Source organism: Pezoporus wallicus, unplaced genomic scaffold (assembly GCF_028554395.1).
Source record: "Pezoporus wallicus isolate ANWC-B61680 ecotype Strahan unplaced genomic scaffold, APGP_CSIRO_Pwel_v1 contig_7073, whole genome shotgun sequence".
Lineage (NCBI taxonomy): Eukaryota > Metazoa > Chordata > Aves > Psittaciformes > Psittacidae > Pezoporus > Pezoporus wallicus.
The window spans coordinates 89,640-112,863 of record NW_026641326.1 but is presented as its reverse complement, the minus strand read 5'-3'; the positions used below and the strand labels follow the sequence as shown (position 1 = coordinate 112,863).

Below are 23,224 nucleotides of genomic sequence, written 5' to 3'. Positions count from 1 at the left end.
ATACAGCGAGCAGAGTTCTTTTGAAATGCTTCTAGCAGTGCTATATTTATCATAAGGCATGAAAATTAAGTCTTTTACTATACTGTCCTTATATGTCATAGCCTTCTGTTGGGTTCTTAAAAGCCAACTGTGCAATTCACAGTTGGGCTATCAATAAAGATGTCCGGCACTTTCCTGCAGTGTCTGTAAAGATTTGTTTTGAGTGTCTCTCTGGATTTTGCATGGTTTGATAAATATGCTTAGTCTATCAACCTTCCCTCTCTGTTTCCTGCAGTGATAATGGATTGTAGAAACCTTAATAAGCAAATTCAGACTGATCCATTGAGTGACAGAGTTGAAAGACATTGCGTCTTTCACTTGGCAAACAGATGCGAGATATTAGGGCTGCGAGTCGCAGACCTGCGTGAATTTAATGGGGAGGTTCTCATCATTTCCAGGGCCTTTGCCTGGAGCTGTAAAATAAATTATCTTCATTAATTTTAATATTTTATGAAATCTTTGCAAAGTGATGGCATTCTGGGCAGATGAATACAAAAGCTATAAAATTCGCATGCGCCATATGTTATATGAGCATCGAATGGGACGCCTGGGATTCTTAACATCAATATCATTTTAATGTTGACTTCAGCAGTGATTCATGACATACCCATCCCTGATGAGAATCCCAGTAGTGTGAGTGGCATTACTTCAGCATGTGTTTGCTCTGTGCAACTGGTTATTTGACTAGGTTTATGAGAAAACAACCTTTGTGGTGTTCATTTGGCCATTGCAGGCTTCGTAAGGTCTGCATGGTGTCATAGCCCGACTGGGCTGCATCCCCCCTGTGGTGCCTGCAGAACAGGGTTTGCATCAGACTGCATCTCACCACCATGTGGTGAAGTCTCATTCATTCTCTGTTGAATAGCTGGGCTCAATTACACCAGGTTGGTGCTTTGGTGCAGATGTGAGTTCTTTGACAATGCTTGCTTCCTGTGCTAATGAGCCATCTTGGGTTTCTGCATTAAATCCACCTGTACTATTTTCTCTTCATACTTCAGGCTCCTTTCATTCAAGCAGTCCTGGCTAAAAGCAGCAGTGCAGATGCAAGTGCAATGATCTTCTCTTACTCCTCCTGATTCTAAAGTTTATTTGGTGGGAGGTGTTGTACCCAGTCAGCATTATCAGGTGCTGTTTGTACACTGGCAGTATTAAATAGAACTATACTTTTGATATTCGTACAGAATCTGGGCAGACCTCTCTAGAAAGGGGTCTGCCAGCTGAGTTTGGGTGGGGATTTTTATTATTATTAGTTTTTCCTTGAAAACCCTGCCAGCATCAAAGCTGTGCTGTGCCAGCATAATCCTGGGCACTGCTTGCTACCTGGCTCTGCATTTTGCCCTGTCTCTCCTTGAGTGTTGCATCTGTTCATTTATCTCAGACCCATCCATCATCTGTTTAGCCTGCCTCACTCCTTTGGAAGGGGGATGCTGCAAGAAGCCACCTAGGCATTTTGTTGTGCTGTGCCCCCTTGTAGTGCCTGCCTCCTGCATCCCACAGCAGTGGGTCCTGGGTCCCTGTGCTAGCCCCAGCAAGGCAGCCAGGATAACTTATAATTACCTTAATGCACTTTTAACCTGGAGGTTATTCTGCAGCTCACAGAATGGTTTTAAAAACCCTGTCCTGAGGGCTTTCCTGTGTGCTGGGTTTTAGTACCATTAACAGGGAGCACAAACTGTATTTTCCTTCCTGTGTTCCCTCCTGTTTAACCTAACAATCTAGTGTCTGTAAAATGGCCAGTGCACTTCTTAAGGCACTAATACAATTTGTGTTAGATATCAAGTTTTCAGTTTATCAGGTTGCTGCTTTTTCCCTATAAAAACAGGTCTTGTGCTGCAAAAACCCTGCAAATACATTTATTTCTTAGAACAGAGAGGATTAGTTGTCAACTTATGTTTTTATAGGAATTGGCACACAGGGCATGAATCTCTAGCCCAGTGGAAGTGTAGTTGCTGTTAGACAGTGTTTTGTACCCTTTGCTGTCTGATTTCCTAGCACTGCAGATGCCCAGATCTGAGCAAAGCCTAAGCCCTGGCTGTTGTGTACATACCAGAAGGAATCACTCACAGCAGTCTGGATTGGCACTGTTAGCTTCTGTTCTCCTCTTGGATACCTCTTGAGAGAAAAGCTAAAGGTCCCTAAAAGCTATCTAATCAAGGCAATCTAGGAGCAATTAAAAACATGCAGGTGTCTGTGCTGCAGAGTAGGTTGTGGGCATTAATGAGTAAAGCATTGAGAAACAAACAGGAGAAAGGCACTGGAACTGTTCAAAATAGATAACACCTTAATGGATAAGAGCATCACCTCCTGCTGCCAAATGTGCCTTAAGCCACATGCTGCCTCCTGACCAGGGGGAGAGGTGTGAGGCCAGTGCTGGGAGGTGTATGGGCATCCCATGGTGCTTGTTGGCTGCTAGTGGGGAACAAGCCTTGTGTGGGCTCTCAGTCATCCCCCAGGCACTCCTCATCCCTTGGGCACCCTTTCTAGGCAGAGACTGCCCCAGCAGTGATCCCCTCCTCTCCAGACCTTCCGGGTCTGAGATAGGAAGGCAAGAGGCAAAGGCAGGGTTAGGCTTTGTGATGGCACTGCCATGCTGCTGATGCTGGGCATCTCCCCAGCCCTGCAACATGCCCTGCACTGGCAGGCAGTTCACTGGAGTGAATAGAGTTATCGGGAGGGCTGGGGCACGCTCACGTTTTGCCTTTGCTTTTTGATAGCAGGGTATTGCTTTAAATAGGTTTTCTTGATGTGATTTCCACTCTATCCTTTCCCTTTGGGATTTTGGTGTGTGAGCAGGCGGAGCAGGTTTCCTAGGAGAGAGACGGCAGCGCTGTGCCTACTCACCCATTGCTGTCCCTGGTGGCGTATCAAACACTATCTCTGCTCCATGACAGGGCTGAGTCGCTCAGCACCGTGACATCCACCCTGGTGTTATCCATCTACAGTGCTGGAAACCTCATCAGCCTGAAAGAGTGTGGGAGCAAAATAAAGATACAGCTCTGTAAAGGGCATAGGGGTGTTGCTGTGGCCAGCCCACCAAGGCTGAGAGGGATTCAGATCTGGTACCAATCCCAGCCGTGGGGTAAAGATGTATTGTGGGGTGCTGGGAGGAAACTCTCCAGCAAGTAATGTGGTTGCAGGGAAGAGAGAAGGAGGAAGAAGATGAGAAGCCATACATGGCAGCCCCGGCTGCCCCCAGAGCTATTGTCATCTTTCCCCTGGTCCAGGGACACCAGTTTGGGTGTCTATCTGTTCCCAGCTGGCACTGAGGGGTTAATTCTGAGCATCCCTTTTCTCAGCAGAAGGACAGCAAGCCCTAGCAGTGCTTTGGTTTCATATCACTTGGCCAGTACAAGAGAAGTGATGTCAGAGAAACCATCTTTCAGTGACAATATGATTAATTCCTTTTTAAGGGTAAAATAAAAAGGTTTGAGTATTTCCCCCCCCCCCTTTTTTTTTTGCTTTTACCAAAGATGGTCTGACAGTAAAGAACCAGTGATTAATTGCACGAAAAGAAATATAATAGACACCTTTTCTTGGCATCATCTGTATTTTGTGTGATTTTGCTGTTATCTTGTGGCTCAATGCAGAAAAAATTATCTCTGAGGCTGCTGGAAGGGATGTTAACTTCCTTTTCCTTATTACAGATTGATCTTTGATATCTGCTTCTCTCTGGGAGCAATTCTATTCCCACAAGTGATACAAGCCTTCTGCTGTTTTCCGTACAGTGTACTGGAGTAGTTCAATACCTTTGGAGCCTTTATGGGAACATTTAATAAAGATTTGATGGTTGCCATATTTTGGAGGTTACATGATAGGATAAATCATATGTGGTTTTAATAGCAGAATATATATATCTATGCTATTGATTTCTGATAAACTAATATTTTTCTAATATGGCAGAGAAATGGTACCTTCTTTTTGTTTTTTATATCCTCCAGAGTGTGAATATTTTTCCATCTGTAGTTTCCAGTAAAATGGATTTTCAATCCCTCTGAAATCTCTGCCTGAGTCCCAGCAATATTTGCTTAAGAGTAATCAGAGTATTACCCAAATCTCTGTTCAAAGCAACAGTGACCTTAACAGTGGTAAGCAATAATTGGATTATTTTCATAGATGTAGGAAGATTCACTGTAATAACAAAAGAAGAAATACCAAGTGATAACACTACTTGTCTGCAGCACTGTAAGCCGCAGCACTGTCTGCAGGATAGTTTTAATAGCTTAGCATATTATGAATATTGAGTAAGGAAGGCAGAGACTTGGGAAATAGACCCTGTCTTATAGTTTGGGGTGATGCATGTACTATGGGGGTGTTCTTTTGGTGGTGATGATGATGGTACGTAGAATCATGGAATGGTTTGGGTTGGAAAGCTTAAAGCTCATCCACTTCCAACACCTCTGCCACAGGCAGAGACACCTTCCACTAGAGCAGGTTGCCTTGAACGCTGCCAGGGATGGGGCAGCCACAGCTTCTCTGGGCACCCTGTGGCAGTGCCTCAGCACCCTCACAGGGAAGAGCTTCTTTATATCTCATCTAAATCTCCCCTCTGGCAGGTTAAAGCCATTCCCCTTGTCGTGTCCCTACAGGCCCTTGTCCAAAGCCCCTCTCCAGGTTTCCTGCAGCCCCTTTAGGCACTGGAGCTGCTCTAAGGTCTCCCCTTAAGAAGCCTTCTCTTCTCCAGGCTGAACCAGCCCAGCTCTCTCAGCCTGGCTCCAGAGCAGAGCTGCACCAGCCCTCACAGCATCTCCATGGCCTCCCCTGGCCTCACTCCAACAGCTCCACATCCTTCTTATGTTGGGGGTACCATAGCTGGACACAGGTTTCTTAGCAGTGCTGGGTGCAGGTCAGCAGCATCCCCATGCACTGTGGGGCTAATGCCAGCAGGATTTCTCCCGGAGAGGCTGAGCTGCTGCAAAGGCAAATTGGAAACTATTTGGAAGAACAAATCCATACCAGCACAGTGTCGGGTGAGCCTGATTGCCTCACTCTCTGCTTTTAATTGTAATAAATTATATGGCTCTGCACGGCAGGGTGCCGAGCCTCTTGGCTGAAACTTGTGTAATTCATGGAAGTGTTTACACAAAAGCCAAGTAAATGTTAAGCTTCTTACAGATTTCAGTATACATGAACCCTTGTTCTATTCAGTTTGGAAGGCTGGCGTAAGCGAAGCAGCGCATATGACTGTGCCTCTGGATGGGGGACGGGCGTGTATGTGAATTGTGTGTGTTAAAAGATATATTTTATATAAAAAATATGACCTTTAACTCTCCCTGGGGTGGGTTTTGCAGTGACCTGTCTGGTTCCTGCCAAAAAAAACCACCACGAATTCTGTATAATTTTGGTTTATTAAGAGATGCTCAAGGGCACAAGGGAGTTTTTGCTTCATGACCACTAAAAAAAGAGACCGTCAAGGCTACCGGTGTTCTTTGAAGTCCTCCTGTGTGCCCACATGATGCTTCTAATTACTGCAAATGAACCTTCTGCAGTACAGGCTGGTGTGTAATTCAAACCAGTCCTGCTCACCAGATGGGATCCTTCCCAAACTAGACCTTGGCGATGTCTGTCCCCATGGCAGTGGCAGGGAGCATGTCACACAAAGCAGGATAACACCATGGTCCTGACCTCTCACGGCATTTGTCTGTGAAGCATTGGTCCCTTCAGCCTGGCTGTGCCCATGCACATTGAGAGGCAACCCTTGGCTCTAACACAGTGTCTGGCCACGCAGAGCATCAGGTCTCTTCGCCTCCCTTTGACCTAAGAGGAGCTGAAATCTGTGACCCTGCACATCAGCCAAGCTCTTGCTGTTGTACTGACGGGGCCAGGTTTGCTTTGAAACAACAAAACCAAACCGGGGTGTTAGACAGTTTGCTTTAAGACATTCCCTGGGCACAGTGCAGCTGGGATACCTGGATGTCATTTTACTTTTAGAAAGCATGTTAAGGAGCATAACAACCTCACTGCCATGCCAATTGCATGTTTAAGAGTATTTAATTGTTCTCATTCCCCGTGTACAGCTGTTTTAGTGGAGAGAGCAGAAGAGGAAGGGAGTTGGTGTAACTGGAAACAATAAGGATGCTGAAGCAGAAACCAAAGTGCTCGTCTTGAAGCATCCCTGTAAGTTTCCTTTCCCAAAGCATCCTATTACTCAAGGAACCTGCAGGCTTTTGGACCCCTTTCCTACAAAGAAGAGAGGTGGCTTCTCTTCCTATTGCTTTCTGAGGAGCCACAATTCTTTCCTCTTTTAGACGTTTCTCTTTCTGCTGCTGAGCGGGCAGTGCTGTGGTGGTGGGAATGCTGCCTCTTCCGCACTGCTCCCAGGGGTTTCTCTTGTGCCTGTTTGCCTCAAGTAGTTTTAGCCTTTCTTCCTTGCACAGGAGCAGTAAAATGTATAAAAACAAGTAAAAGAGAGAGGAAAAGAAGAGGGGGGGGAAGAAAGGTTTATGTTTCACTGGCAGTGGTTTTCTAAGGATCCCTGATTATTCAGCAGCAGTGGAAAAAACTGCAGAAGATGTAAATAATCTTCAGGATTATGCTAAAGCCAAGCCTCAGTCATTTTCCTGGGAGGAAAAAAAGAGCACGAGGCCTGTTCATTTAATAGCTATCAACCAGAATTTCTCTAGGGCTTCTTGTATTTTTATGAAAAGGATCAGTTGTCTTGAAGAGAAATGGTAATTCTGGTATCTACAAATGCCCGTTGGTTGGGAAGCGCCTGGTTCAGGTTGGTGTGCTGCTTTGATTGGGCTTTTTCCTCCCATTTTCTTCTTATGATAGTATTGTATATTCGCATCCACGGTTGCACACTAGAATGATCAAAAGCAAGGAGTTGTTTTATCATGAGATGGCAAATCAGTGGCTTGCTCTGCGGTGTCGGCTGTGTTGAGATAAAAACACTACATGATTTGTAGCTTTCCTTGTGTTTATATTGGGTGCCAGAGGTACTTGAGTGATTTTGCAAAGTGTGTATACATAGCAGGCAGGCTTCCCAAAAAGTCATGCTATCTCTTGAAATCTGTACAGGATCTTACAGACCCTGCTGGGCTTAATTTCAGACTGTGGAGTTTGTCATTCAAGGAGGGAAAAATGGATTTGGTGTGTCCTGTATTTAATCAAGTGCAGCAAAACCACTATCACAGGCATTGTTCATCTTCACAATTGTTTCCATTTTAGTTGTAGAAAAACCCTGCCTTGATAAAATAGACTCGTGTATTGTGCAGATCTGATGCACCAAGATTATGGCTGCTGGTCTGTGGGGTCACTGCCATATGGATTTTTTTTTTGGTTTATGGGGTTTCAGTGTTGAGCGCTGCATGTTTAATCGTTGTAAAAATGCCAGGAGCTGGGGATTTGGGGATGCTTGGAAGTAAGGGAAAGTGCAGTGTTCTGTTGCAGCTTTCAGAATGCCAGATGTGCTGCAGAAGCTTGAGATTGCTTGAGGTGCCAGGGGCTGGCAGGGTTTGGGCTGCTCATACAGGAGGAGGGACTTTTTACAAGGGCATGCAGTGATAAAACAAGGAGGAATGACTTTAAACTAAAGTGGGTGGAGAGTGCTGAGGCACTGGCACAGAGTGCCCAGAGAAGCTGTGGCTGCCCTATCCCTGGCAGTGTTCAAAGCCAGGTTGGACAGGGCTTAGAGCAACCTGCTCTAGTGGAAGGTGTCCCTGCCTCTGGCAGGGGGTTGCAACTGGATGATCTTTAAGGTCCCTTCCAACCCAAACCATTCCATGATTCTATCATTGTATGATGATCTGCATACAGCTTTTACCCTTCCCTTCCATCCACCCTCCTGAGAAGCCTCTCCACAGCAAAGAGAGGTGCTCATCCCTTCCATGGTGAGCCTGGGTGTGATTAAGCAGTTGCTGGTACCAGGCATGGTGCAGGTCTGAAGTCCCTCTCTGCTCTGCTCCTGCTGCATTCCTCAGGCTCTGGTAATTTCTGTGGACCGCAATGCCTGAGGTGATGATAGTGAGGTGAAGAAGGGAAATGTCCACCATAACTCGTGGCAAGGGACCACATGGTCCAGCAATGAGTATCTCCCCTCTGCCTGCAGTACAGCTGAGATTACACTTCCCAGCAGGCAAAGCTACAGCTGAAGTTTCGGCTGTGGGAAGCCTGTTGACTACAACTACAGACCATTTTAATGTTTAATGAAGACTTGAAGAGACATCATGATCCACCCATCTGGGTCTCAGTGGCACGTGGGTAGTTTAGAGCGTGCTCCAGCTGCTGCAGAAAAGCAGCCAGCGAGGTGCCTGGCTGGCAGCAGCCTGCGCAATGGGGATCTTTACATGTGTAAATATTGGGCAGACAGGCACAAAAATCCCAGCCCAGAAAGTGGTGTTAATAAAGATGCCTGGCTTTGTACCAAAGAACCCTTTGCGTGGTGGGGATGCTCTGATTTATTGGTGCACAAGGCTTGTCTAGGTGGGACCTCCCTTGGGTTTCATTTCCAGCAGCCTTTAATTCAAGGAACAGTTCCTGTCACTACAGATTCAGGCAAAGAAATGGCTGAGGGAGAACTAACTGATGTGTCCTAAGGTGCAGGAAGGGAGTGGTGGTATTTTTCATAATTTGATTCATTAAAACCATAATCCTCCAGTTCTGTTTCTGAGCATCCTGGCTGTCTCATAGATCTGTGTGCTCCTACAGCAATACATTCTTCTCCGGGTTCACACGTGTCTGAGGTGATGGCTTGTGAGCTACTCTGGCAATGCTGAAGAAAACCCAGAAATAAAGGCTTGGAAGGGGGCAGGGAATGGATGTGATGCCAAGTGGAACAGCTCTGTCTTCTCTTTCTAAGAGAAATCATCTGAACGCTGAAGGAAACAAGGCTCCGTTGCGCAGATTAATGTGCGGTGTTTGAAAGCAGCCAAGAGCGTTTTATACACACACACACACACACACACACACACACACACACGCACGGCAAGGCTGGAAGGAGCTGGGTGGTTCCTCTCTGCAGAAGCCATGCCTTTCCCTAAGAGGGCATTTTAAAAGATTATAGGAAAGGAGGGTACAAAGGTGTCTGGGAGCGCTCAGCTGCTCCAGTGGTTTAACTGCCTGAATGTAGCACTTTATAGTTGGGATTAACATGGGTATTTCTTAATAACGTGTCACCTTGTCAGGAGTTTGAGGGTCAGGACTGCAGAGCTGCACGGTGCTTGCAACTGGAGATCTTGCCTTTCCTTGTGGTTTTTATTATTACAACAGCTCCGGTTAGTGCATATTAAAAGGAAGATATTGTTAAGTTGGTTTCGTCTTTTCTTCCCCTGCAACTAGAGTTGAAACTGGAAAGGTGAGGGGAAGGATTGTCCTCAGATGTGGCAGTGATGTCTGTGGTGTGGGTTGGCTTGTGGGTCCATAACCAGCTTTGACTTGTGCATTAGGATGCACAGAGTATCAGCGTAAACATGGTGAGCTCAAATCTAAGCAAATCTGGCCAGAAAGCAAATAAAAGAAGTGATTTAGCAATGCTCATGATGGTTTAAAAGGACCTGAGACCATTAGCTGTTTTACAAGTACTTTACAACTGGCCTTACTGCCTTTTATCTCTGTGGGTCTCCCCTGAGTGACCACCAGCACTGCAATGCCTGCAGGGAGGAGGCTGCTCTTCTGTGCCCTGCTCACAGGCAGGGTGATGTCTGCTGCTGTTATTGAGGGTTATTTTGTTTTTAATTTGTTTTTGTCTCCTCTTTCCTTCTTTTCACCTTTCCTCCCTAATTCCAGAGGGGGCTCTGGGAAGCCCACCTACTTGATCAGCAAGCGGAGTTGCCACCAGCCCTAATGGGATGCACTCAGAAAAAGGTTCCTCTTAATTTCCCCATGCTCCTGCCTGCCCCTACCCCCCTCCAGGAGTGATTGCCTTTATAATCAACATCACCGCAGAGGAGAGGTTCTTCTGCCTGGAGACACCGCAGGGCGATGAGGCTGAAGCTTTCTGTATAGTCATTAGCGGCACAGAAGTGAGCAGCAAGCACGCAGCTGATAAAAGTCTCAGTGAGCCATTTGCTCCTGTAATGATTGTCTTTTATGCATAGATAATATGGACAGAGTTGCACTTCCAAAGCCCACTGTCATCAGGGTGGTGTGAGCTGACCTGTCAATCATAAGGGGAATTAATGGGAATTGCAGCTGGTGGAGGCTCCCTCTCTGAAGAGCTGGTTCAGGGCATAGCCCTGGAGGGGAGTTTAAAAAGGAAGCAGCTTGTGTTGTCCTTAGAGCTGCAGTTAAAGTGGCAGAGAGTCGGTCCCCAGGGAAGAAAGGGGGTGTGGAGGAGATAAACTCCAGGAGTATAAACACCAGATTAACAGCCTAATTCTGAGGAGCATGAGCACATGTGCATTTTCGTTGCATCCCCTTGGTAATCAATGGAGGCTTTTAATTTAACCAGGAGGGAGAAGGGGGAGATGAGGGGCCACCAAGATTTGCAGCCTTCGTGGTGGCTGTACCCAAAGAACACCCATGTGAGATGGTCATGTGTTACCCGTCTTGATGGTGCTCCTGTGGTGCGCATTGGTTTAGCACCACTGAATGAAACGAATCAAAATTAAAGGATCCCTGCTGATGCTTTACACCAACTGAGGACCTGTCTTGCCTCCAGATACTACCAAACAGCTACTAGATACTTTATAAAGCATTTCCTCTGGGTTTTCTTTTTAGGGTAAGTTTCCTTTAAAATGCTATCTATCCATGTAGACTGCAGAGATTAAAAGAATAGCTTATCTCTTCCATACAGAAGACCCAAAAAGTCCTTAAGTATGCTTTATACTGGTGCTTCTCAAAGGAAGGGATGATTGCGTGGTCTTAAATATCCCAAATGTAGTCCCTGCATGCCTGTACACACATACACAAGAGCTCTCTGAAAAGCAGAGAGGCTGCTCAGAGAGACTGTCCTTAGGAGTTTATGAAGAATAACACAAGTTGCACTGAAATGCTGTTTCTGCATTCAAAATGCTTGTGCAGTCCAGAGTTTGGAGGGAAGGACCACAACTGTTGAATAATCCTGTTAATAAGCGTTTTGCTGGAAAGAGAACAATGATAGAATGAGTCATTTCTTCTTCAGCAGTAAAAGGAAGTGGCATCTGGTCAGTTCCATGTTTTTAAGGTCTATTTACCAGGTTTGGGACTGATCTGATATGAAGGTTTTCTGCAGAATTAGCAACCAGGTTGTACTTTGGGAAACATGATGAAGTCATTCTTTTCCAGGGCATCTGAAGAAGAAAGCCCTCAGTGAAGGCAGTGTTCTTACCCAGCACAGGCACTGGTACCATGGGCACTCCTGTGCAGTGCCAGACAAGGGGGAGTTTTTCTGTCCATGTCAGCTCCCTCTGGCAGTGAGAATCCCTGTGGATTCCCCATTTCCCCATTGAGCAGTGATGGTCCCACTGTGGGGAACAGTTCAGTCAGAGGAGGGGGACTGGTGTGCAAAGACAGGGCTATTTTGTGAGCAGCTGAGCAGGGCATCTTGTCTGGCAGCAGCAATGCTGCAGGGTGGTGCTTCCCATTGGTGTCACAGATCAGCAGCATGGGTTGGGACCCAAAACCAGCAGCCTGAGCACATTGCAAATGCTATCGCTATGCTGACACAAACCCTTACCTGCAGGTCTCCTACATGATTGCAAACCATAGGGTGAAAGCCTCCATGTGGAATATCTGTCCGGCAAAGGGGATTGCCTCTCATAAGTGATGAATTTCTTGTTGGGACCCTCAGGATGTCATTTAAGGATTTAAACCAGGAAAACAAGTACATGGCACTGCTCTCTGCTGTTGCTTGGCTGAGGCTTGCTCTGGGTGGGATGTGGTTTGCTCTAACTGCATGTTTGTTATGGGGGAGCTCAAAAGGTCTCCATTTGCCGTCCAGTGTCTAGTGGTGAGGTGCTACTGCTCACCTACCAAACAACCCAGGGAGAATACAGCAGTGAGGGAAGCTCAGACTTGCAGGGGAGGGTGGGGAGAACGTATTTTGGGTAGCCTGTCAGTCAGCTTGACACTAATTGGTTGCAGTAAGTAATCGTTCTCCATGTAAATTAGACTCCAATTTCCTCTGTAGTCTGTCTGTTTGCTGTGTGGGCTTCGGTCTTTAATTAGGCTCTCACGTGGCAAACCTGGTTTGTAAGCTGCTTTTGTTCTAGGAGAGCCAGGTTTAGCCATCCCTGAGGCTGCCCGCGCTCTTCCAGTCCCACTCCCGCGTTGGAAGGTTCTTAGATGAACACTGCCAAGCTCAGAATAAATTCTTCTTTTAATGTATGTTTTGATTATTTCTGTATTTAAAGTTTGCAACAGTGGGGGGTTGAAATGTGAAGGGGCTTATTGAACTTACAATGGGAATACCCCTCAGAAACACTTTTTTCTCCATTCGTGGAAACCGTGCTCACTCCTGTATGAATAGACCTCATTCAATCACTGGTCTCTGCAAAGGCTGGATGGAGCAGCTTGCCCACATCTGGATCCTGCTGCCTGTCCACCAGGACACCTGGATCACATACTTCTAGCTGTATGCGTGCATTCAAGGCTCACCCAGGCCCAGGTTCTGGAGCTGCTCCAGGGTTGCACATCTGTAACTGAGTGGAGAAATGCAGAGTTGCATCAGGGGCTTTTATCCCTGTTGTTTGCAGATGAAGGCAGGGTCTCTGGGTCTGCAGTAGGGATCTTCCTGTGGTGTAGCTCTGTGCTTCCCAAACTGCTGTCAAAAGCCCCCAGTGAATCCTCAGTGTTAAAAGTGAGTGCTGTGGTCAAGCATCTACATCTGAGTGCAGCAGAGGAAGACAGTCTCTACAGCTAATGTCTGCACCAGGCTGGGGAAAAAAAAGCAAGGAAAACCATATGTGTCAGCTGGGCAGGCTGTTTGCCAGCACCGCTTTATGATTCAGTAGTTACCTTTGTGAAATGCAGTATAAATTTAGTAACCATGTGCTAATCAGTTCTATAAACCTCTGTTTGTGATGCAGCCCTGACCCAGGTGTGTCAGTGGTACCATTCAGCATTCTGATGAACACTGGGGTTGTTGGCATGTTGATATTTACCTTGCTGACTTTGAATCCAGTGGTACGCACTGGGAGTTGCTGGTTTTCTTTGCTACACACACAAGGCTCTGGTCCCCTCAAAGTGGGTGGATAAGAAACTCTTTTGGGGAGAAAGAGGTGAAGCAAATTGAGCATGGGGGGATGTTTTTTATTGCTTCTCTCTGCGTGATTTATATATTGGCAAGGTAACTTTGCTTTCATTCTGCTAGTCAAAACTGGAAGGGATGTTGACTCCATGGAGAGCTAAATTTGAGTAAAGGGACAGGATTGGATTAGGGCTTACACCATTCACCAATAAGCTATAACTGTGGTGGGCGTCACTCGGCAGCTGGGCAGCAGCCGGAGCCTTCCTTCCCTTCCCATATGACGACAGCACTGGTGGGGTGCAGGCAGCGATCCGGCATGGGCACCGCTGCCGGAGGATGCACCATGGGCCACAGCACCAAAGGCGTTCTCATCACCGCTCCCCACCCTGCCCCTCTGCCCTTGCCCACTCCATCAGGGTTCTCCAGTGTGCCTGTTTAGCCTGGGTAAGTGGTCGCTTACTTAGTGGCTCCCGATTTATAGCGTATGAAAGTATAAGCTGCTTTAATGCTGTACAAATGTTTGCATTGGGAAATGAGTTTCCTTTCCGGCTCGATTCCTGCCTGCCTTTGCAAGCGCTGGTTCTCACTGCAGGCAGAGCCCAGGGGCCACCCCCAGTGCTGGGAATTGCCATATCCCCTCCTAATATCCGACCCTATGGACATAGTAAAACTTTTCCTTGATGCAAACATGACTTTTCTCACCAGCCCTTGAGCTATTCCTGCTTTTTTCACTCTGAAAACCCCTGGAGAGTAAAACTCTGCAGGAGGCTGGAGATAATCTTCAGCCCTGAGTTCCCAGACTGTGTCTTCTCAGCTGTTGCAGGGATTTGTGTGGCATGACAAAACGTGAATTTTGGACCTTTGGCACCTGTGTTTAGAAATAACCCTTTATCCTGCATTAACTTTGGATGTTGGATTGTTTTTGTCTTTGTTAACTTAAGAGAAAATGTCCAGTTTTCTTTGACAAAACAAAGGCTTCTTTTAAGTGAAACAAAGACTCCTAAGTACTGAATCAAACTTGATGAATCCCATTGCTTTTGGATATGTTAGAAATTAAGCAGATAGGAGGCTGTGTTAGTGACAAGCTATGTGCTTGGTTGGAAACAAGGATTCATTCCTGCTGAAGAAGGCAGAGGATGCCTGTGCCGGTCAGAGGTCCTGGGGCTGTTTATGGAGGGGGGGTGTTTAACAGCATCCTCTGTTTGCCTTCATTTGTGTGCTTTAGGAGCCCTTCTCTCTTCCAGCAGATGTTTTATCAATGCAACTGGTGGAGTAATTGGAAGGAGGGATGTGGCGCTGGGATGCAAAGCCCCCTTTTGTGGGGGTGGGTAGGGAAATCACAGAGGCTATCCCAGGAGCAAAGTCAACACAAGATGCCAAAAGCAAAACACATATGGTCCCAATGTATTTGACTTCGTTTCTGCAAAGGGGTTGTTCTGCTCTTGCACCAAAACCAGGCAGGGGCTGTGTCCTGAAGAAGAAATCCATGGTGCTTCTCACAGTGAATTCCTCTCAACGTGAGAACCATTCCCTTGAGATTTTTGTGGTGGCAGCTGGGGCATGATTAAATGATCTGTCTGTGGGAAATTGCCAGATCTGAGTATATTCCTCAGTGGCTTTGGCACAAGGGATGGGGTGACAGGAGAGCCTTCCCTCTGCAAAGATTGGGCCACCCAGAGGTCTTGAAGGCTCCAGTTGCACAAACATGGTTTTTGCTCTGCTACCATTTAAATAATGGCAGCAACATGCTGGTTCCTGTAATGATCTTGATTAAGTTATTGGTTATTTCCTTAATTAGCTCCTTGATCTACTTACACCTTAAATGAGTGAATTTGTGCACCCGGGGGGGTGGGGAGAAGCAGCTCCGTTTTTTCACTTTTAAATAGTTTTTTTCCTCTCCAGAAGACAGCTGTCACCTTAGGTCAGTGAGGGAGCTTAGATGAGCTGCTTCCCTAGTGGTGCCCCATGAGGGGCCTGTGAGGCAGTCGCAGTGTTAGCATGGTGGCTAGGGAACATGCTGGGAGACTGGAGCATCCTGCTGGCCACTTCAGGTCCTTCACCAGCACAGATCAGATGCCTTGAAGGGGGGGGGGGGGGGGGGTTGGGGGGTGTTTGTAATGGAAGTGGTCTGCTTCCAGAGGCTGAGCAAACTGGCACCACTACTTTATATGTGGATCTGCTGACCTATAAATCCAACCAGCCGTTTCAGACTGGCCAGGGAAATGTGGCAGTGTTTGCAGATGTGATGCCAAGTTGGGTGTTGGTGCTTTCCATGGGCTGGCTCTCCTGGCTGCAGTGGATTTTAAGTGAGACAGTGTAGTTGTACGTTTATTCCTGGCATCAGTGTTATGCTAACAAAATATAGAATCAGAGAGTGGTTTGTGTTGGAAGGGACCTTAAAGCTCATCCAGTTCCAACTCCCTGCCATGGGCAGGGACACCTTCAACTAGAGCAGGTTGCGCCAAGCCCCATCCAACCTGGCCCAGGGATGGGGCAGCCACAGCTTCTCTGGGCACCCTGTGCCAGTGCCTCAGCACAGGGAAGAACTTCCTTGTATCTGATCTCAGTCTCCCCTCTAGCAGGTTAAAGCTGTTCCTCTTGTTGTGTCCCTACAGGCCCTTGTCCAAAGCCTCTCTCCAGATTTCTTGAAAGCCTCTCTAAGGTCTCCCCAGAGCCTTCTGAATGTGCTGTTTGTGTGTGTTAACTGGGCTGGGAATGGTGTTTCAAAGCCAGTTCTAGAGGATAAAATGCAGCTTTTAATCTCAAGTGGCCTTTAAGTTTCCCATGCATTAGTGTACAGCACTGCAACAGTGTCTCTTTACAGCACTGCAGAAGCAGCCTCACCAGTTGGCACCAGTTCTTCACCAGTATTTGCCCACGCACCCCCATTTGTTGCTTTCTCTCCCATATATCAGAGTAGAAAGACTCAGATTTTTCACTTTGGAGGCTCCTTGTGACACATGTAACAGCACCCTGTGCTTCAGACAAGCCTATTTGTTCATGCTTTTGTACTGTTTATTATTCTTAATGGTATTCCCCTTGTTAGCCTTAGCTTCACACCCTTCCCTGATGCAAAACTCGCTGAAACACATATTGCGTGATGAGCCTGCTTCCATATATAAATTGGAGAGACAGAAGTTGGGACTCTCCCAGCTAAAATAGAGCTAAATGCTTGCCCTCCAGTTACATTTTAGTATTTGTGCCAAAAAATTGTGTATTTGGGAGGAATTACCAAAAGTTCTGACACATGCAAGCCTTATTCCTTTGAGTCTTTTATATTTTTAGCAGTTTGGCATGAATTTGGACTGTACAGCTTTCCTTTCTCATATGAAACTTTTCCCATGGCTCATGTAAAAGCCAGAGCATCACTCCATGATGCAGAGCTGTGGGGAGCCACATGAACATGTCTCCGGCACTATGCTTGAATCCAGCTGGGATGTGCTTGGATGGCAGCACTCAATCTCATGTGTCATGTTTGGCAGCATGCACAGACCCTGTAACCAGTGCTGCCTGTGCTGGCTAGTGCTGGACACTTGGCAGTACTTTTGTGGTCTTGGGTGATCCCAAGGGGATCCAAGGAGAGTTGCAGCTTTTGGTTTGGTTTGGTTTGGTTTGCAAAATAGCTTCTGAGATGAGGGGTGGTGGGAAAGGCTTGAATATATCAATTCTGACAGCTTAGAAAACAATATCGGAGTACTTGTATATCATGATTACCATGATGTCGTGAATGCGAGGCAGATCTTGTGGTCAGCTGTGCTTTGGACACCACAGGTGAGCATCACAGGTGTAGCAATACCAGAGCAGCAACGGTGACACCTTTGGGTGATCCATGTTCTCTTCCATGTCTGTCCTGGATTGCTTGTGTAACCTTGGACAATCATGGGCATCGTCCAAGTTTCAGATGGGAGAGTTGCAGCTCAGGGGTTGGTGTAGGAGCAGAGTCCAGGGATGCCCATAACACAGTGGTGTGTGCAGTGCGCCGCTGTTGTGGCCAGTACCTCTAAATGCAATGGAATAAGACAATAAAACCAGGCTAATAACGGTACTTGAAAAGAAAGTATATTGCTGGCTTGTCCCCTCTGCTTTTCTTTCCCTGCAAATCCTGGGAGGAGGTACCTGAGATGAAATATTTGCTCTGACTGGGTTATATTTCTCTTTACATTCCTTGTAAGTTTGCGTTTGGATTTTGCCCTCTTGCTGTTGGTTTAGGCAGTGGTGTTTCCAGCAGCTCGGTCGCATGGGTGTCGTTCCAACTGTTGGTATTTTGTGCAAAAATAAAAATGAAAGATAGGCCTGGGGAAGGAAGTGGCTATTTACTCACAGCGGGGCTCTCAGGAAAATGTGCATTAAATATTTATAAGATGGCATTCATTAACATTTTTACTGTGTTGGCACTGGGCAGTGCAAGAAAGCTGTCAGGAGAGTTGGAGTCTGTTACACATCCCTAGTCCTGGAAAGCGCTGCTGCAGAGGAAAGGTATGAGCACTTGTTTAGTTACCCCAGTGTGTTCCTCACAGCTAGCACTGCATTTGGACCTGCAGTAGTAAGCAGGATTTCAGTAGTTCACTTAGTGAAAATACTCACAGTAAATATTTTAGGTCTGGTTTTTCTTTCATGACTTTAGGTGAGTGCAAGTGACTGACACTGGACCCCTGGTTCGCAGGCAGACAATTAGAGAGATAAGCCTAAGTGACTTCATGTGTCTCCTTTTTAGACTGCTGAGTTGCTGTAAAGGGCTGGGATTAGCAGAGATTCTCAGGGCACTGGAAATTGACTGCGGCGGGGGGTCTTGTCCAGCATATGCTGCCGGTATCAAGTTATGGAGTGAAGTTGTCTATGGACATGAAATGATACCAGGAAGATTAAAACTGCTGATAAAATGCTATTAATGCTTGTTTCATTAACAATACAAGTTATCAAATTACTCTGGTGCAGTAAATCTAAAGTGTTTCTTATGTTTAAGTGAAACTATTTGAATGGTTGCAGTAGGTTTATTTTACTGGCCATTGCATCCTCAGATAGGGGATCATGACAAAGGATGTTAAACTTCCCACAGCATAAGTGGAAGATCAAAGCAGCAGCAGCCAGATGAGTTAAATATTTCTTTGAGATGAGACAGGATCTTATGTCACATTTAAGGACACCTTGTTTTGGATCAGGACGCTGAGCCTGATGCCGGCCCCAGGCTCATGCCCCAGGCTGTACTGGTGGCACAGGTCTGATAGATTTGGGGTCGAAGGTCTGTGATGCTGATCCTGTCCCATGCTGTTAGCCACAGCAAGTGACATGCTCAGCTCCGGCTGTGCCTTCAGGCACCTTCCTTGGATGAGAGAAAGTTCAACTTGGTGTTACTGTCACTGGGTGACAGCTTTGTCCTACTTCTTAACAAGTGTAGAAGGGACTTAGACAGCTGTAAGAGAATTGCCTCCTTAACCTGAATGCCTATAGGATAAAATAAACCCCAATCTTGACTAATTAACGAATAGACTCATTGCAGATGTCTCTGCCATCCATTTGTCATAGAATGGTTTGGCTTGGAAGGGCCTTAAAGATCATCTTGTTCCACCCCCTGCCATGGGCAGGGACACCTTCCACTGGATCAGGTTGCTCCAAGCCCCTGTGTCCAACCTGGCCTTGAACACTGCCAGGGATGGGGCAGCCACAGCTTCTCTGGGCACCCTGTGCCAGCGCCTCAGCACCCTCACAGGGAAGAGCTTCTGCCTAAGAGCTCATCTCAATCTCCCCTCTGTCAGGTTAAAGCCATTCCCCCTTGTTGTGTCCCTACAGGCCCATGTAAAAAGCCCCTTTCCAGATTTCTTGTCAGCCCCTTTAGGTACTGGAAGCTGCTCCAAGATCTCCCGTTAAGGAGCCTTCTCTTCTCAAGCTCTCTGATGAGCTGTGTCTCAGCCAGGAGCTGGGGATGGTCAGTGTCACAGCAAACAGCTCATGCTCCTCTGTTGCTTTCACATTCTGCTTGTCAAGGAGGTACAAATATGTTTCTTTGCACTAGGAAATCAAAGAAATCTTTGTTCTGGTGTCACGTGCTGTGTTTTTTATCCAGTTGGTGCAGTGTTTGTTGACGTCCTGGTCACTGCCTGTTTGCAGTTACTCCTGAGCATCCCTGCCCAGCCTGGCTGGGGCTTCATTCTTTCACAAGGGCCTAAATCTCCTCAATGTAAACATTTCCTGCTTTCCAAGCATGTTACTTGTTGTCTCCATGTTCTCAATTTCTTAAGCACTGTAGGAAACAGTCCCTTGCATGAAGAGCTTAGCTCTCACACCTCCAAACATCTTCCCAGTAAGCACTTTCTCAGTGTCTAACACCCACTAAAAAACAGTGGGAGCTGAATCCTTGACTACTGCCAAAATATCCAGATACTCTGAGCATCTGACTGCTTTCCTTGACCACCTCTGTTAGAACAGGGGGTAGTAGGAAGGAAGTGAGAAGAGCAGTCCCTCCTGGAGCACGAACACCAGGGATGAGTCAGAATTAGTCTGGGTCTAAGCCACAGCATATTTTGCAGCTTAGGACCCATAGCCTGTCACATAAGCAACTTTGCAACCTGTGTTGGCTGTGAATGATGATCCAACCCCTAAATCTGGTGGTTAGGGATGCCTGGAGCCTGATTCTTGTGCTGGTGAGCTGCCAGCAAGCAGCATTTTCACCTAAATCCCCAACTGATTTCAAGTGAGCATCCTACCCCGTAACTTCCCCACCATTTTAAATGTTTCCAAACAAATTAACTCTTGGTAGTACAAATAATCGTTGCACTCTAGTATACAGTATCTGCTTTCCAATCCTTTAAAATATTCTCCTGTTGGGACATCTCATTTGTTAAACCACAGCTGCTTCAGCTTTTGGTGAGCTGCAGAGCAACTCTTCTGTACTATATACTCAGTGCCAACTCTCTGCAAACCTGGTGGGGATGGGGACAGGTGTGTTTCAAAGGAATGTATCTTGGGGATGCTTTGGAGAAGGATGTTGGACATGAGCCCATCCGAGGAGGATGGATATATATGTCCAGTGTAAATTATTTTTGCCATGTTTTGCCATTTTCTGTAGAAGAGCTCATCTCTGAGACTTCAGGGACTTCAGAAAGTTGAGTATGGCAGGTTTGCCTCGACACAAGTCTAAACTTCTTTCAAAGCAGAGATGTTACAGCAAGTGTCAAAATCCTTCTTAGCCACAGCTTTATGCACGTAGCGGCCGCTCAGGGCGGGAAGGCAGCTGCCAAGCTGTGATCGCTGGTTATTACACTAATTATAATAGTCTTGCCAGTATTGTGAGCTTCCCTTCTTCCCCCAGCTGTCTCTCTGGTCATCCATGGTTGTCCATCTTTTTGACATACATGCTTGAAGTGCTTGGTACCTCAAGAAGCCCAGCTGCATTCCACCCTCTGCTACCCTGCACTGATAAAAGGGAATGATTACAGTTTGCACAGAGAAGGAATTTGGGGGATTGAGCTGTTTGCCCTGAAATAAGGCCATGGAAAGGTGAGATGTTACCCCAACTCCACATTTACAAGGTTCTCAGCAAGGTAAGCTACCCTGGTCCGGAGCATCCCAATCTGTTTGGGATGGAGGGAAGAAGATAATGTCCAGCACTGGCTTCATTGCCTTTTTCCTCCATATTTGGGGGTTTTCTGCCCTGTACCAGTGCAACCAGTCTAAATTCCGGTCAGAACAATCCCCACCAGTCTGGCTATGCTGCAGGAAGGTTTCCAGCTCTAACCCAATCCACTGTTCTCCAGAAATGTCCTCACCTCTCTGCCATGGGAGCCTGACCCCCAAATTGCTGTTATCTTATTGCAAGGATACACTGTGAGTTAAATGCTCAGCAAAAAGAAGGCTCCATTCCCTTGGATGCCCACTTGTTTTTTATTTCACTGGGGAGGGGTTAGTCTTTGTCGCAATTGCTTTGAGGAACAGCCCCATTCCAAAGCAGCCAGCAAAATGCTTTCTGAACCACAAAACAATGGGACTCACTACATCTCTAGCAGCAATAATTGCTTCTAGAAGGCTGATGTGTTTAGCCTGCTCATGTTTACCAAACATGTTTGCTTCTCCCTTTGAAGATAATGTTGTGTGTAGCACAGCATTGTAGGGGAAAAAAAGGGGAAGAATGGCCTGTGGGTTTCAGTATGTTTAATGAGCAATGGCTGACGGGAGCAATAGCACTCCCTGATGCTGGTGTCCCCCTTGTTAATGGCTAGCGATTGGGTTTCTCCACCCCCCGTGGTGCTGGAGCTGCGGGGAGGATGCCCTCATGGGCTCCTGCAGGCTAGGGAGCATGCCTGGAGGGCAGCAGCAGCCTGGCACAGTGATGCTGGTGTCCTCAGGAGTGTGGGGCACTACTGAAGTCCCCTGGCTGGGGACATCTGTGAGCCATGCCTCGGTGTGGCTGTGATGACAGCAATCAGCATCTCCTTGCAGGGTGGCTTTGACCCTTTACTAGAGGTGTTTTCTAGGTGCTGGGGCTTGTGTGGCATAGAGGGATGCTCCTGTGATGCCGCCTGCATGGGACCCATCAGGGGAAGTGGGAACTGGTTGGGACCCGCTGTAGTAGGGAGCCAGCGCTGGAGTCAGGGACCATGCTTCTGATTCACCCTCTCCTGATATAGCCTTAATTCCTACCCGTGGGTCCTGATTCCCCCCCCACCCCGTTCCTCTAGTAGATGATTTAGTTGCCTTTCCATATGGATCACGATAAGATAAAAGCATAGCCATGTTTTACAACCGGGGGAGCAGGTTTAGAGGATGGCGGGTTATACAAAGAAGGGATGCAGGTTTCCAGCTACATTCTCACTGCTGTGGCTGCCTTTGATGAGGGCTGTGATTGATGCTGCGTTTGGAAGCAGGCAGCCATCAGCCAGCGATGTGCTGACCTTTCCTTGACGGGCTGAGCAGCTCTAATGATCTTGATGGGGCTGGCGATTTGTATATTGAGTTTGATGTACGAGGCTTGACGCAGCATGGAGAAATGGGGCTGGGGTATGACTGACAGCCCTTTCTCATTAAGGATGGTGAGGCATGGGACTGTTTTCCAGTGGTTTCTTTCAGTGGGAATGTTTTGCCCATTATAATGTAGCAGAGAAGTTTTGCTGTTAAATATCTTCTTTTATATATAGGTTCCGAGCAGTTAAGAAAAAAAGGTGAGAGTGAAGTAATTTGCAGGCCAGAAGGCTTCTCTCTTAAAGGGCTGTTCAAATTAGACAATTAATATTTAGTGAGCTAAGTTTACCCTGACTTTAATATTTATCCTTAGGCAGATAAAGCAGTGCAGTAGCTCATGTCCAGGATTATTATGGGGTATTTTTTGCAATTTATTTGTATAAAATTTCAAACTCTTGACTTCTTTCAGGCAACATTAAAACCTTTTAATTTCCATGAGTCGAGCTGTGTATAAATCACGCCCTGGTTGGCACATCTCTTGGGTGCTTGTGGCAAGAGTAATGAATTTCATGGTTTGTTATGAGCTACTAAAACCAACACAAACACAGAAAGCCCATGGTAATCTCAGCATATCATTCAAGGAAGCAATTTATTCCTAAGTATGAACAAATGTCAAGCCACGATAACAAATTGTTATTACTAATTAAAACAAAGGGAAGAATAGCAAACATCTCTTGCCATTTGTGTGCAGTGCCAGCCTGTCTCGGGGATGCTGGAGCTCCATCCAGCTTCAGGTAGTGGGGCAGCCAGGCTGTAAACCTCTACAGAGACCAAGACACATTCACCTACTCTCTGTGCTCCAGGCAGGATGCAGAGCCATGGTCTTAAGCTAGGCAGGATTCAGGTTTAAATCAAGATGCCACTTTTTCATAATTTTATTGTTGAGGGTTTAAAATGTATTTAAAATTGAGGTTAGCTGGATTGTAGAAGTCTTGGATGGAGCTTGGGGTGGACCAAAATAACACATTCCAGTCCATCTGCTTGCTCTGGCTGGTTTTATATCATCCAGGTCTACTTCATGCTCTCAGTACATAAACACCTATTTTGTCACCTTTCTTCCCACTGAGCAGTTGGGAAGTGAGGAGCCGGGTGCCTTCCTGACCATGGGCAATCTCCCTGTGTTTGCAA

The 23,224-nt window shown here is 46.6% G+C and overlaps 1 protein-coding gene across 3 annotated transcripts in view; it reads left to right on the top strand.

Annotated features, from left to right (window-relative positions):
* The window catches only part of PRICKLE2 (prickle planar cell polarity protein 2), a 105,231-nt gene that overhangs the window by 35,304 nt on the left and 46,703 nt on the right, over window positions 1-23,224 (top strand). The window contains exon 1 of one of the 3 annotated variants that reach the window (XM_057422899.1): window positions 13,451-13,588. The exons of the other annotated variants lie outside the window; for them this stretch is intronic. The gene's annotated coding sequence lies outside the window, so the exon portion shown is untranslated. Of the gene's footprint in view, window positions 1-13,450; window positions 13,589-23,224 lie in introns of those variants that run through there. 3 annotated transcript variants of the gene reach the window in all.